This window comes from Lycium ferocissimum, chromosome 1 (genome assembly GCF_029784015.1).
Source record: "Lycium ferocissimum isolate CSIRO_LF1 chromosome 1, AGI_CSIRO_Lferr_CH_V1, whole genome shotgun sequence".
NCBI lineage: Eukaryota > Viridiplantae > Streptophyta > Magnoliopsida > Solanales > Solanaceae > Lycium > Lycium ferocissimum.
The window spans coordinates 37,404,525-37,414,877 of NC_081342.1; the positions used below are offsets into that span (position 1 = coordinate 37,404,525).

The 10,353-nt window shown below is 40.2% G+C and overlaps 1 non-coding gene across 1 annotated transcript; it reads left to right on the top strand.

The window, feature by feature from the left end:
- Positions 1 to 1,713: 1,713 nt before the first annotated feature.
- Positions 1,714 to 1,820, top strand: LOC132031692 (small nucleolar RNA R71). The gene has a single exon (XR_009408331.1). It is a non-coding gene; the product is annotated as a small nucleolar RNA R71 (small nucleolar RNA).
- The last annotated feature ends 8,533 nt before the right edge of the window (positions 1,821 to 10,353 follow it).

Genomic DNA, 10,353 nt, shown 5'->3' on the forward strand with positions numbered 1-10,353 from the left:
GGAAAGTCACCTCTTCATCATTTACTCAAAACTTTATTTCATTCTTTTCAGAGTTTATAAGCGCTCTGCCCGTAGCAAGGAAGGGTCTTCCCAAGATTATAGGAATATCCTTATCAACTGCAAAATTCAAAATAACAAAATTAGCAGGCAACGTGAATATACCCACTTGTAGCAACACATCATCTATAGCACCAACTGGCTTCTTGATGGATCTATCCGCCATTTATAATCGCATATAAGTCGGTCTAGGCATTCCCAATCCGGATTGCTTGAAAATAGCAAGGGGCATTAGATTAATACTCTCCCCGTTATCACACAGAGCACGAGTGACTACATGAAGCCCAACATTACATGAAATGGTAAGCGCCCCTGGATCTCCCTTTTTCTGAACTGTGGTGGAAGCAATAATTGAAATCACGCGATGAGTTAAATTCACTGTCTCATATTGAATAGGCCTTTTCTTCGTAAGCAGATCTTTTACAAATTAAGAAAATCCGAGCAACTCTTTCACAACATCTAAGAATGGAAAATTCACCGTTAACTGCTTCAACTGATCATAGAACATTTGACACTTAGCATTATCATTATTCTTTGCTAACCTCTGAGGAAAGGGAGGCTTTGCTTTGTACATCTGAGTCAAAGGGTGAAAAGCCCCTTTTATCATCTTTTTCCTAGTATTAGAACAACATCTGGAATATCAGCAGCTTTCTCCTCAATATGGACCTCATCTTCTACTATAGGCACATCAGAATATACCTCTTCTTCCTCGATAACCAGATCTAGATCAACCGCTTTCTTTTTAGCACTTTGAAGTATTTTACTGCTTCTCGTGCTAACAGCAAATGTACACTCCAAACCACCACCATTCTTCGGGTTTGGAATAGTATCACTAGGAAGTCCTTTTTTTCTAGTAGGATGCTGCTCTCTGGAAAGGTCACACATCTGCTGTTCAAGGTTTTGAATAGCCGCTGAGTGAGAAACTACTGTCTCTGATAGCCCAGATAGTGTCTTTTTTCAGTGTTTGTCTGACTTGCCAATACTTTTTCAAGCATTGACTCTAACCTCGAACTACCTTAATCATTAGACTGCCCTTTTGGTGAAGTGTAAGGGTTGAAACTTCTGTTTCCGAAGTTACCATTATTGTTGTTGTATCTACCTTGGTTTGCTCCACCATAGTTGTTATTGTAGTTCCCTTGGTTGCTATTGTAGTTCCCTTGGTTGTTGTTGTATGTACCTTGCCCTCGTTGAGGTCTCCAGTATCTTTGAACAGGCCAAGGAATTTTCCCTTTCGTGATGTAATCTGCATATTGAACCTTCTCAATTGGCGGAGGGGGACCCTCTTGATATGGACCCTCTTGGACTCGGTACATTCCAGGAAGCATGCCTGAGATATCTTTACACACGTTTACCTTCTTTGACTCTCTCTCATCAAGCCTCTTTGTCAGCAAAGAGATATTCATGGACAGATGTGCCAATGTCTGCTGCGTCTCCTGGCTATCCTTTACAATATTTTGAATCAATGGTGTCCCAAGTGATAACCCATTAGAATTACTCGATTTCCATGCTTGACTATGTGTACTCAATCGATCAAGTATATTAGTAATATTAGCATAGGATTTATTCATGAAACACCCGCTAGCAGCATTGTTGGCTATTGATTTGGTCATAGGATCCAACCCTCTGTAGAACTTCTTCTTCAGAATATGATCTGGGAAACCATGGTTTGGACTCCTATCCAAATATTATTTGTACCTCTCCCAAGCTTCAAAAGGTTGCTCCCCATGACGTTGTTTGAACTCGTAAATCTGATCACTAATTTTAGCTCTTTTACTCGGGGGATACCTATTAAGCCTCTCATTCTCGTCATAGTAAAAACCTATGGTTTCATAGTCGGGTATGCCTTTGGAATTGAGACTCATGTTTGAGTTTTAGAGATAGAAAGTGTCTTACCCCGTGTACAAAGGTACCAGCTGGTATCCCTGATAATTTGCAGGATTAGAAGTTGAACGAATCGAATCGACGCGATTTGAGCTGAATCTGGAAAATCTGCAGACACCAGTCATTGTCGACGGGTCATCGACATGGTCGATGGACCGTCATCGTGCAGCGTCAATAGGGTTTTGCAGCCTTGAAATCTGCAGGCTTAGGTCGACGGGCAAGTCGACGGACTGTCGACACGTCGACGGGTTGTCGACCCGCTCGTCTAACCGTACCGCTGGAACATTTCCGGTTCCAAGTATAAATATGTGATCCACGACTTTATTTCTCATTTTTCTATCTTCCAAATCAGAGAAAACCCTAGTATATTTACTCCCAATATTTTCTATCATTATAGTGCTGATTTGGCAAGATCCGAGCCCCGTAAACCCAAGCTTGTGAAGAATAAGGTTGTTTCTAGGGTTTCTTCAAGGTTGTGAAGCTTAGGGAGTTGGAGTTGAAGTTGATACTTGAAATCTTAGACGCCTGAAGGTATGTAAATGATTTCTACCTTTATATTTAAGTTAATTATCAAGAGTTTTGGTGGTTTTAAGCGAAGAGAGGATACTTATGGAAGTGGTAAGTTGATGGCGGGTAAGATAGTGATTTGTGGCTATTTTAAGAGATGGTTGGAAATGGATATGAGTATATTTTGATATATGAGTGTTGTCTTTGTTGTTGTGGTTGATGTTGGACCGAATAGGGAGTCGAAGGGTTATTGAGCTTAAAAGGGAAATGTTGTCCATAATTCGTTAAGCTCTATATGTATTGAAAGATGATTAGTAAGAGAGGTAAATAGTCTAATTAAGGCCTATGTTATCTTAATTGTAGACTTATAAGTTCGAGAGGTAGAAGTTGGACGATTGGATATACTTCAAGGTATGCTAACGCTATCCTTTCTTTCTTTTGGCATGATACTATGATATGAGCCAACAAGCAAGTAAGCGAGCTTCCATATTACTCAACTCTTAGAAGCATTAGGAGTACTTCAGTTTTTGATGTTCATGTACGCCGTTTATGATTGTTCCTTATGTTCATGGGTTCAGTTCTATTTATATAGTTATTCATGCATTACATTCATCCATATATTTGCATATTGACCCGTGACCAGAAAGCGTTATATACGCAAGTATTATATGTATATAAGGTATGGGGAAATGAAAAGGCATTATATATGCATTACCACCTGATCAGCTGGTGTACCATGATGATGATATGAGGATCAGGCTACACGTACTGCAATAATGTATATAATGATGGCTGCAGAGAGGCTGATATGATATGATGGGATGCCATAGAGGCTTGACAGGCATTATATACGCATATATGTATATGTATGACCTACATTGATAGGCATGAGCATGCATATTATGCGCCCACAGAGGCATTGTCAGTTATACAGATTTATGCAGATACATACAGATACTAGTTCATACAAGTACATGCAGATAGTCATTTCAGCCTATGAGTTCAGATCTTATTTATGATTCTTACATATACATGTTGCTCTCATGCCTTTTATACTCAGTACATTATTCGTACTGACTCCCCGTTGCTCGGGGGATGCTTTCATGCTCGCAGGTTCAGGTAGACCGACAGCTGGTCCAGCTTAGTAGGACTTCTATCTAGCAGTGGTCAGTGGTCTCCATTGATCCGGAGCTGCATTACATTTTGGTATGCTAGTATTTTAAGATGTACATGCATATGGGTATGACGGGGCCCTGTCCTGTCCTTTCTACAGCTTTTATTCCAGTAGAGGTCAGTAGACAGTTATATGTATTAGTCAGATGATGTAGCCTTGTCAGCTTCTATTCTTTTGAGTACAGTATATGTAGCAGCCTAGCTGGCTTGCACTGTTCTTTCAGCATGTTTATGTATATACAGGTTGTACAGAGTTCATGATGTCACCTATTTATGAGATCAGTTTAAGTCACTTGTGGGCCCTTGATGTTCAGTAAGGTTCAGATATGAGTACAGGGGTGTTTGGTCGCTAGAGGTCAGACACTCGTCACGACTCATCGATTTGGGTCGTGACAGAAGTGTTATCAGAGCAATTCCATCCTAGGGTTGTTTACAGAGCATGTCTAGTAGAGTCTTATTTATGGGTGTGTTGTGCACCGCACTTATAAACAAGAGGCTACATGACATTTTAGGATGATGTCATTCTTTCCCTCTTAGATTGTGCGATAGAGCTATGTGTTAAGCGTTCGCTTTCTGATGATTTGTTCTAACTTTAGCGATGCCCCGCAAGAAAGCTATAGCTGCCCAGAAAGGCAATAGAGTGACAGATGAGGCCACTAGCTGCACTCGACACGCTACGAGAGCTCAAGATGAGATTCTGATTGAGGGGCCGTCTGAGACTTCGCATACCCCGACTCCAGTACCTTCCTTAGTTCCTCAGCCGGATGCACCGGGCCAGGATGTGCGGGATGTTGTACAGTTATTGACCAGATTAGTAGCCGCCCAGGCTCAGCGGCAGGGAGTTGGTGTTGACCAGGCAGACAGGGCTGGTAGTTCGAGGGTTAAGACCTTCCTTGGGTTAGGTCCTCCAGAGTTTTTTGTGATAAAGAAAAATATGGACCCCCAGGATTTCATTGATGGTATGCAGAGGACCTTGAGGGTTATGCACGCGGACGAGGTCGAGTCTGTGGAGTTGGCTTCGTATAGACTTCGTGATATTGCAGTACAGTGGTATCAGACTTGGGAGCTATCTAGGGGAGAGAATGCCCCTCTAGCGGTTTGGCGAGAGTTTTCAGATGCTTTTATTCGCCATTATTTACCACCAGAGGTCCGACGAGCCCGAGCAGACAGGTTCTTGCGTATTGAGCAGGGCAGTATGAGTGTCCAGGAGTATTGTGTACACTTTGATTCCTTGGCTAGATATGCCCCAGCCATGGTGGCTGAGATGGAGGACAGAGTTCATTGCTTCGTGGCTGGTCTGGGGCCACACTTGATAGATGAGTGTACGACTACTACATTGCAGCCGGACATGGATATCTCTCGTATACAGGCATATACAAAGAATTTAGAGGACCGCTAGCGTCAGTGAAGGACAGAACGTGACCGCGACCCGGGCCATGGCAAGAAGGCCAGATCTCTAGATATCGAGAGTGAGTATAGGGGAGGATAGAGACAGCAGTACTCTCGATATCCATTCCATTCAGCAGTGAGTGCATCTCCGCTGTTTTCAGGTTCGAGGTATGATCGGTTTTCTTATTTTAGAGCAGGCTAGAGTTCTAGAGCAGCAGGCTATCAGTACAAGCTAGAGTCATGCCAGATGAGACCCCTTTTGCTGCGGTGTGCCCAGTGTGGCAAGTTATACGCAGGTCAGTGTCGGCTGGGATCAGATGGTTGTTATGCTTGTGGCCAGCTAGGTCACAGGGTGCGACAGTGTCCGATGAGAGAGAGTGGGAGTATGGTTCAGCCCACCGGGTCCGCAGCTAGTTCATTTTTTGCAGTGCGCCTTTTAGGGCAATTTCCTCAGACACTAGCAGGACGAGGTAGAGGGAGGAGTGGAGCATCCAGCTCAAGCGGTCCTCAACACTGCGTATATGCACTAGTTGGTAGGCAGGACGGTGAGTCATCTCATGATGTCGTGACAGGTATATTATCAGTCTCCTCCTATGATGTGTATGCACTGATTGACCCAGGTTCCACTTTATCATATGTTACGCCCTTTGTTGCCGGTAAGTTTGGGATAAAACCCGAGTTGATTAAACCGTTTGAGGTATCTACGCCCGTTGGTGATCCATTTATAGCTAGGTGAGTATACCGGGGCTCTGTTGTTATAGTTTGTAACCGCCATACTGTAGCAGATCGGATTGAGTTAGATATGATTGATTTCGATGTTATTATGGGTATGAATTGGTTGGCTTTCTGTTATGCCAATGTTGATTGTAGAGCAAAGATAGTTCGATTTCAGTTCCCAGGCGAGCCAGTCCTAGAGTGGAAGGGCAATGCTGCTTCGCCGAGGGGTAGGTTTATTTCCTACCTTAAAGCAAGGAAGATGATCAGAAAAGGGTACATCTATCACCTGGTTCGGGTTCAGGATGTGCAAGCAGAGTCACCGACCCTTCAGTCTGTTCCTGTGGTTAATGAGTTTCCAGAAGTGTTTCCAGATGAGCTTCCAGGCATTCCCCCAGAGAGAGAGAGAGAGAGAGAGAGATTGATTTTACTATTGATCTATTGCCAGATACTCAACCAATATCTATTCCTCCTTATAGGATGGCACCTGCGGAGTTGAAAGAATTGAAGGAGCAGTTGGAAGATTTGCTCGAGAAGGGCTTTATTAGGCCCAACACATCACCGTGGGGAGCACTGATAAAAGAAAAATACCAAACATAAATTAAGTTGTTATTTAATTTTAATTCAAATATTTTTATTTTTCTTTGCAGAAAATGTCATGATTTAATAACAAAGTTATATAGGTCATCAAGTAAGAAAGATATGTGGCAAAAGAGATACAAGTCCTGATTTTGCAAAAAGAAAGATCCAACACAAACAAAAATGACAAAAAAAGAAGAAAAGAGAAAGAAAAGGTGCTGCAAAGATGGATAAAAAATGGTGCAAATTGTCTTTAGTATGGGGCCCAACAATAAATTAAAATAAAATAAAATACAATGAAAAAGAGGAAACGGTTAAGCCAACTTCATTTGGTTGCTGTGGAGAATGAAAGTTTTGCAAATTTTCTTTGTGGGACCAACAAATAAAAGAAAAAGAAAAAGAAAAGAAAGAAAAGGAATGATGAGAGAGAAAAATGGTAGGCTACAAATTGAATTGCAATTTGCTTGCAAATGTGGAAACTTGTTGTGATTGGTTGGAAAGGAGGTAAATTTTGCTACAAATAGAGGCATCCAACTCTAGTTTGAGACACCAATTCAGAGGATTTGAGAGAACGAAAAATTTGAAGGAGAAGCTACATATACAATTCTTCTCATTCTTAAGCTTCTTCTTCTACAATTTCTTCAATTGTTTAATGTTAGGAAATTATTCTATTTCTACTTTTAATTAAATAGTGGAATTATTCTTCTTGAATATTTCTTCTATTTTCTTATTAATGGATAAGAATATTTCCATTAGTTGTATTAACTCTAATAGAGAGTAACTTTCTTTTGTGTTGGGAGAATGACGGATCTTGATATTTCTATATAACAGTAGATAATATTATTCCTCAATTTCACATGTTTGAGGGGAAGCTTTCTATTTAACTTTTATATGCTTTACAGTTAGATGTTATTTTATTTGTTAACGTTTATCTAATTTATACTACCAATTAATTTGTTACTAATTCTGTAATCGAGAGAGGCGGAAGAAGTAACATAGTTAATTGTCGTATTGATAGATGTTAACATTTATTTAGTGACATCTATCTCTTTTATGTCATAATTAATTTTACACTTATTTATAATCGAGAGAGGCGGATAGTGTATTGATTAGTTATAGCAAGTAAGGTAACCGAAAGGGACTTACTATAAAGAGCACGTTTCAGTTCAAGCATATATTTCTGGTGCTTTAATATTACTATTTGGATAATTAATTTGTATAACTGAGAGGAGTGCGATTAATTCTTCAACTTAAGTAATAATATATAAATGTAATCGTGAGAGTCATTTATATATTTATGCGAAATAAAAATTGAAGATTAAAGAATTTACTTTATAATAGAAATATCAAGTGAAGTCAGGATCCCAACACCTTTTATTATATTTTTGAAAAACCAAAATATATCTCCATTGCTCTATTTGCGTATTTTTAGTTAATTAACTCACAACTCAACTCTTTCTGATTGTCTCAAATAGTAATTAAAACAAGAAACGTCTGTAGAATAGATAAACTAGTCTCTGTGGGTTCGACATCTTTCTATACTATTATTTGACAGAGTACGAGTTAAAATATATATACGCCAGACACTCGTCAAGCACCGGTATTATTTGTAAGAAAGAAGAATGACACTTTACGAATGTGTATTGATTATAGGCAATTGAATAAAGTGATTGTAAAGAATAAGTATCCGCTCCCAAGGTGTTACACCCCTCATTTTTGGAGTGGTAAAACCTATGGTTTTCTAGTCGGGTATGCCCTTGTAATAGAAACCCGAGCCCGAGTTTGGAGGTAGAAAGTGTCTTGCCCCGTGTACAAGGGTACCAGCAGGTATTCCTGGCAATTTGCAGGATTAGAAGTTGAGCAAATCGACGCGATCTGAACTGAATCTGAGAGAATCCGCAGACACCGGTCATTGTCGACGGGTCGTTGACATGGTCTACGGACCGTCGATGTGCGGCATCGACAGGGTTCCGCAGCTAGAAATCTGTAGGCGCAGGTCGATGGAGCAAGTCGACGGATCATCGACACGTCAACGGGCGGTCGATCCGATCGTTAAACCGCACCACTGTAGCCTTTTTAATTCCGAATATAAATATGTGGTTCATGACTTATTTCTCATTTTCCTCCATTCCAAATCAGAGAAAAACCCTAATATTTTTCTCCCAACATTTCCTATCATATTAGTGAAGATTTGGTATGATCTGAACCCCGTAAACCCGCGCTGTGAAGAAAAAGATTGTTTCTAGGGTTTCTTCAAGGTTGTGAAGCTTAGGAAGTTGGAGTTGAAGTGATTCTTGGGATCTTAGACCCCCTCAAGGCATGTAAATGATTTCTACCCTTGTATTTGAGTTTATTATCAAGAGTTTTAGTGATTTTAAGTAAAGAGAAGGTATTTGTGGAAGTGGTAAGTTGATGACGGGCAAGGTAGTGACTTGAGGCTATTTTAAGTGATGATTGGGGATAAATTTGAGTATATATTTATATATAAGTGTTTTTATTTTTGTTGTGGTTAATGTTGGATTGAATGGGAAGTTGAAGAGTTGTAAGCTTACAAGGGAAATTATTGTCTATAATTCATTAAGCTCTATATGCGTTTAAAGATGGTTAGTAAGCGAGGCAAATAGCCTAATTAAGGCCTATGTTATCTTAATTGTAGACTTGCAAGTTCGAGAGGTAGAAGTTGGATGATTGGATATACTTCAAGGTATGATAAGGCTATCCTTTCTTTCCTTTGGCATGATCCTATGATATTGTCACGACCCAACCGGAGGGCCGCGACGAGTGCCCGGATCTAGCCCACCCAGGAACCCCTTAACATACTTATACCTCACATCTAGGTGAGCCACATAGCTAAATCATGCTTTTCATTCATCATCATTCTAATCTCATCGAGCGACATTATATCTATATCATCATTAACAACTATGCCCATATAAAGGTACATAAGCCGACAAGGCTATCAAGATAATATCCCCAAAATATAGGCCGAGAAGGCCAAACATATCTAACTATATACACATGTCTACGAGCCTCTAAGAAAGATACGTCATATCATATAGGCGGGACAGGATCCCGCCGTGCCCATAAATATGTACACAAAAGAATCTATACCAAAAGCTGCAGCTCCGAATGAAATGGAGCTCGCTATATAGTTCCGAGAAATCTAGCTATGGATCAAGTTCCTCCACGGCCACTGCGAGCATGACCCAATGGCCCACAAACAAAAGGATGTCGGTACGAAGAATGTGCGAGTATGTAAAGCATCAATATCAATGTGAAAGCATAATAGATATCAGATGAAACAGCATAAGATGGGAGATAATAGCATCATCGTCATAGCAATTACTTGCTTTCCATAGGGACATTCTATTCCTATTGCGTATTCGTGTACATACATTCATATCCGTACTCATTTACCTTTCGTATCCATTCTCGTAGTCGTATTCATATTTCCTTTCATATTCATGCTCATATCATATACATTGCATGTACATAGCCTTTACTTGGCATTTACATATTATTAACATATTCGTACTCATATTGATGTCATATACATAGCATATCCGTACTCATGTTGATGTCATATACATAGCATATTCGTACCCATATTGATATCATATACATAGCATTTATATAGCATACCCGACCACGAAGGTTCGGTGTTTCACGTACCTGACCCTACTAAGGCTCAGTGTCATACATATCTAGCCCTACCAAGGCTCAGTGTTATCCGTACCCAAGCGCGGTGGCGCGCGCGCGCATCATCGTATATAGATATACATACATACATATTGTTTTATATTCTACCCGGCCATATAAGCTCGGGGTTCACAATAGCCTCTCATGGGCACACATACATATAAGCTCATATTTATCTTTTGCCTTTTTACTATCGTCATTCATTTCCTTCTGTCCTTAAAGGATTTCTCATCGCATAAGAAACTTAGTACAATCGTGTCATTTGAGCATCATAAGCTTAATAGCTTCTATAGATAGGATCATTGGAGAATATCATAAACCCGTAGAAGGACAAATATTTGGCCCAAGAACCGC